This window comes from Gracilinanus agilis, chromosome 1 (assembly GCF_016433145.1).
Source record: "Gracilinanus agilis isolate LMUSP501 chromosome 1, AgileGrace, whole genome shotgun sequence".
NCBI classification, from domain to species: domain Eukaryota; kingdom Metazoa; phylum Chordata; class Mammalia; order Didelphimorphia; family Didelphidae; genus Gracilinanus; species Gracilinanus agilis.
The window spans coordinates 373,747,676-373,753,424 of NC_058130.1; the positions used below are offsets into that span (position 1 = coordinate 373,747,676).

Here is a 5,749-nt window from a genome sequence, read left to right on the forward strand (position 1 = left end):
TTACTCTTTTTTCAATTGTTTCAGCATGTGCAAAACAAGCTACCCTTACTGCACAATCATGTAAGCCAGGGATTTTGAAGTGCAACTTTCCATCATGGCAGCATTATCAGCTTTGACTGCTGTCACTTCTCAGGAGGGTATGTTTTCCAGGACTAGGCAGCTGGCCTTGTTTCCCTGCTGGAGAACTGTCCAAGTGGAACATTTGCTATGATTCTGACATGCCAATCAGTCTGGTGATGCTGTGCATGACCTTTTGGATGGTGCCATCCAGTTCCTTCTATAAATCTCAGATAAGATTGATATTAGAGAGCATGTCGACAAACAGATACCTTAGCCACCAGTAGAATGACTTGGATGGCCTCAAGTTCCATAAAGTTTTTAAAATCTTTTTTGGTGATTCTAATGGCCACTTAGCATTCCAGCATATCCAGGCAAATATAAAGAGTTCATTCTAACTGTACTACTGCCTCTATTACTGTAACAGTGAAGAACAAAGAACCATTTCTTATTGATGAGTGCTGTTTAGAACATATATTTCTTACCTGGAGGCTTAGCGGATTATGCCAGATCAGTTTGTTGAGAACTTGTCCACGTTACAGACAAAATACTGCCCATCAACTTGGGAAAGACCTACAAAAACATTAAGAAGATTGTCAAGAGCAGTGTTTGGGAGACAGCATGTGATATTTCAGTCTGATCAGCAGTAGGATGAAGACCAATTATTTCTATAGATTTCATAGACTTATTCAAAATTTTCTTAAATAATTTCAAGTTTTCAGTATAAATAGTAGTAACCTCTCATTTGAACTTGGAGCTGAATCTGTCAGCTCTGCTAGAAATCTACAGATGTGGTAATTGGCTCCATTTCCATTCCCTTTAAGAGACAGTTTAAAATTAACTCTCTTTATACTCAAATTCGGGCCAATGCCAAGTGCATCTGTAGCAATCAGGATTTTGCTTCTCTCATAAGGATTGTAAAACTTTTTTGTCTGGGCAAGTTTTATCCCAGGTGGGAGAATATCATATATCAGTGAACCTCAATCTGTCAATTCACCGAGTAAATATCATTTTTGCTAAAAACAGATAATGTAGTCAGACACTCTTGAGGGTAATGGTGACATCCAAAGTGAGGTAGAATGAAAGAACAGGTCAAGGGGTTGTGAGGAGATTAAGTGATTAGGAAATTGAGGTGGGTTTGTGGGAATATCAACCTGCATATAGAAGGCTCCTTAAAATAAGGGCAAGAATCAAGAAACAGTGGAAGATGTGAGCCAAAGATTGCTCTCCTAAATAAAAGAAGGAGAATAACTTTGGAGGTCAATAGACAAGAGCTACCAGGACTTCTATAGAATGATAAGAGTGATTTTCAAAGGAGATATTGCTGAATGATAATAATCTGAGCAAGAGGTAATCTAAAAGTGGTATAATTTGACTAATTAATTGATAAGGAAAAAATAAATAAATGCTTCCTTATCTCCTAGATAGTATACATCCTCCAATATAACATAAATTCCTTGAGAATAGGGACTGCCTTTTTTTTTTTATTTCTAGCACCTAGCACAGTGCTTTACACATAAATGTTTGTTACAATGAACTGAAGTAAATAATAATGTTGTCAACATTTCTGAGTGATTTCTCAGGATGAATACTTTTTTGTAAACTGATTACCAAACATTGGGGGAAGTTAAGATAAAGTAGAACAGTGGATAGAATGTGAGGCCTAGAGTCTGACCCTGGGCAAGTTATTTAATCCCATTTGCCCCAGTTCCTCATCTGCAAAATGAACTGAGAAAGAAATGGAAAATCACTGTGATCTTTGCCAAGAAAAGCCCAAATGAGATCACAAAGAGTTAGATACAACTGAACAAGAAGGGATCTATCCTAGCTTTGGACAAGATCTGCATGTACAACTAGTTTTATATTAGCCTGGGTCCTCTTTAATCGTCCAAATCTGCACTCAGGTTGTCAATATTCACTTCCTTTCCTGAAGTTACCATCTTTAGCCATAAGGTGGCACAAGTGTACTGTTTGTAATGCAATGAGGTGCATTTTTTTTAACAGTTCATTTTACCTGAACTGACATTTGCTCTGTGTTAAATATTTCTAAGGGGAGACCAATTAGAAAATTTTGTTGTAGTAATTTAAAATGTTTAGATGGTTTCATGGAACAATTAACTCCAAGTCTAATCACAGATACAGACAGATGGAGAGAGATCTAGATATTTTACCTCTTTCTCTCCTCTCATATTTTCTCCTCTACCATAGTGCAGGCCCTCATCATCTCATGCCTGGTCTATTGCAGTATCCTGCTGATTGATCTCGCTGCCACAAGTCTCTCTGCACTCTAATCCATTCTCCTTTCAGCTGTCAGAGTGATTTTCCTAAACTGCAAGTCTGACCATATCTCATGTCCCGCATTTAATAAACTTCAGTGGTTACCTATTACCTGCAGAATCAAATATAAAACCCTCTATTTGGCATTCGAAGCCTTTCATAGCATAGCCCCCTATTATCTTTCCAGTTTTCTTATACCTAATTCTTCCACATACACACCAGTAATTTTCCCTTTTTCCTTAAACAAGACAATAACTGCTGACATTTTCACTGGGTGTCCCCTATTCCTGGAATATTCTCCCTTCTCCTGGCTTCCAAGTTCCAGCTAAACTCCAGCCTTATACAAGAAGTCTTTCTTGATCACTCTAATTTGGGGTGACTTCCCCTTGCTGATTATGTCCATTATTATCCCTGAACATTTATAATAATTATTATTATATTAATAATATATAATATGACATAACATATTATTATATTATTTTATATAATATATCATTATATTATTGAAAGTGCAAAGTTGTTTGTATTTTTTCTCCTCCATTAGAGTGTGAGCTTCTTGAGAACAGGGTCTATCTCCTACCTTTCTTTGTACAATCATATACATGTACTATTGGCATGGGACTCTGAATTTCCCTTTATGCCCCCAAATTATAGAAGTGATTCAGGTCAAATTATAACCTGAAAATCCCTTTCCTTCCTTGCATTCTTATTAGGATTGAGGAAAATGTGAACCTGGACATCAAACACTCATGATAGGAAAAACCCCTGAGCCAAATATTCCCCTCAGAATTTTCCCCTAGATTTCGAGTTGAACACAGAGATATACTTCCAGGCTATGCTTTTATACCATCTGTTTGTATCTAAGACATCTACTCATCTCCTAAACTATGAGGGTCACCTCCTGTGTCTTCAAGGATCCCTGTCAGATAACAAACATCCCCCCACTCCTGCCTAACCTCATTCCATTCCCTCATCCTTGGTCACATCATTATCCCTCTTTTTGTAAGAACATAAAAGACTCAGATCACATCCCCTCTAGGAGGCAGTGTCCCATCTATGCTGACCTCCCAGACCAAATTCAACCTGAATTCCAAACTAATAAATTTCTCTTTTTATTTCTAAGCTAAGTTATGGAGTCTTGCATTCTTGCAAAGGGTACTCATCCCAAACCCCAGGAGCTCACCTCTAGCCCCCTACAACACTATAACATGTAGGATAGTACTGATACATGATAATTGTTTAATAAACTTTTATAGAATGAACCAGTCCAAACTACAGAAGAACTAACCAAAGGTGCATGAAAATCTCAAAATCTCACTTCTGAGACACACTAGCCTTTACCTGCATTGAGTGGTTAGGTGAAATCACAGTTAAGGAGGAACAGTTCATTCCCCAAAGAGTTTGACATTCCTTCTGTCCACAGTCAAAACCCTCAAAGACTCTTTGAGACAAAGCTGTACCTCCTTCCCAAAGAAGCAGCAGGTGAAGGAAAATGCGCAACAGCCATCTCCTTCAGCCCTAAGAAATGGCAAGAACTTGTAGTAGTCAAGGCCAGCAGAGGGAAAGGTACCTGTCCATTGAGAGTGATAGCCAAGTTTCTAGGTGGGGATCAGGAGTAGCTACTATGGATGAAGGGTTGATAGTATGCTCAATAGTTCCTGGGGAAATGAATCTACCAGTTTATGTCCCAAATCCTCAGTCTTCTCACTTTCCTCTCTATGTAATCCAGAGTATTTTGCTTCTACCTCTTTGCTCTAGTAGCTCCTTTTTGATGATATATCTTGGAAAGATGGCTGATTTTGAAGCTTTTAGAACTATTCTAAAAATCTTCCCCCTCCATTAGCCTCGAATCAGTCCATTCATCTATCCATCCATCCATCCATCCATTCATCAATAGAGGAGTGCTTATGGTGGGTCACAAGGGAGTAGGACCCTGCTTAAAGTTCCAAGGCAGAAAGGAAGACTAGTGCTTATGGCCACAGTGGAACAGAGTACCTGGTCATAGTCCCCACACTGAGAGGAACATTAGCACTTGCAGCTACAGAAGAAACCCTTCCTGGGTAAAGATCAGAGCACAGATAAGGATTACTGCTCTCTTCAGACCTACACCTCTCTCCAGATTGTACCAGGTTGGAGGCAATGAAAACTTGCAGACTCCCAGAGCTAGCTCTGTAAACAGCAGTACAAAAAAAACAAAAACAAAACCCTGAAGCTTAGGAAAATGACTCATCACCTCCAGGTGAGCAGAGCCCGACTTTAATATGAAATTCAAAGCCAAGGAATATAAGCTGAAATAAAAACTACTATTTGGGCATAAGCCAAATAAGAATTCCTGGAAGAATTCAAGAATGAGATGAGTAGTAGAGGAAAAATGGAAAAAGAAATGAGAGTGATGAAAAAAATTATGAAAATAGACTTATCAGCTTGGTACAAGAAGCACAAAAGTTCATTGAAAAAAAGAACACTTTAAAAGGCAGCTTGACCAAATTGGGAGGGGGGGAGGTACAAAAGTTCACTAAAGGAAAATAATTTTTAAAAAGTTATAACAAAGTCAAAAGAATGAAAACATACAAGAAAAAGTGAAATATCTCTTCAGAAAAATAACTGACCTGGAAAATAGATTGAAGAGAGATTATTTAGGATTATTTGACTACCTGAAAGTCATGATTTTTTTTAAAAAGCCAAAATATTAAATTTCAAGAAATTAACAAAGAAAACTGCTGCAACATCTTAGCTCCAGAGGGTAAAATAGAAATGGAAAGAATTTGCCAAGTTGTCACCTAAAAGAAATACCAAAATGAAAACTCCCAGGAATATTATAGCCAAATTTCAGAGTGCCCAGATCAAGGAGAAAATATTGAAAGCAATCAGAAGGGGAGGGGGGGAAATACATACATATATATATATATATATATTCAAATATGATGGAGCCGCATTAAAGATAACACAAACTTTAGCAGCTACCACATTAAAGGAGTTAGGATTACACCCAAGAAAAATCTACCCAGCAAAACTGAGTATAATCCTTCAGGGGAAAAAACCAGATGTTTAATGAAATAGACGACTTTTAGCCTTTCTGATGGAAAGAATAAAACTAAGTAGAAATTTAACATTCAAATAAGACCCAAGAGAAGTATAAAAAGGTTTACACAAAAGACAAATCATAAGGGATTCAATAAGGCTAAACTCTTTATATTCCTATATGTGAAGATGATCCATATAACATCTAACAACTTTACATTATAAGGACAGTTAGAAGAAGGATACAAAGACAGAGGGTATGGTGTGAATTGATTACGTTGAGATAATCTCAAAAAAAGATAAAGGGATAAGAAAGAGGAATGTACTAAGAGAAAGGGGAAGGGACAGGAAGAATAAGGAAAATGTTACACAAAAAAAGAGGTGTGCAAGGAAG

At 37.4% G+C, this 5,749-nt stretch overlaps 1 pseudogene; it reads right to left on the bottom strand.

The window, feature by feature from the left end:
* LOC123251926 lies at positions 1-3,841 on the bottom strand (annotated as a pseudogene).
* Positions 3,842-5,749: the final 1,908 nt, after the last annotated feature.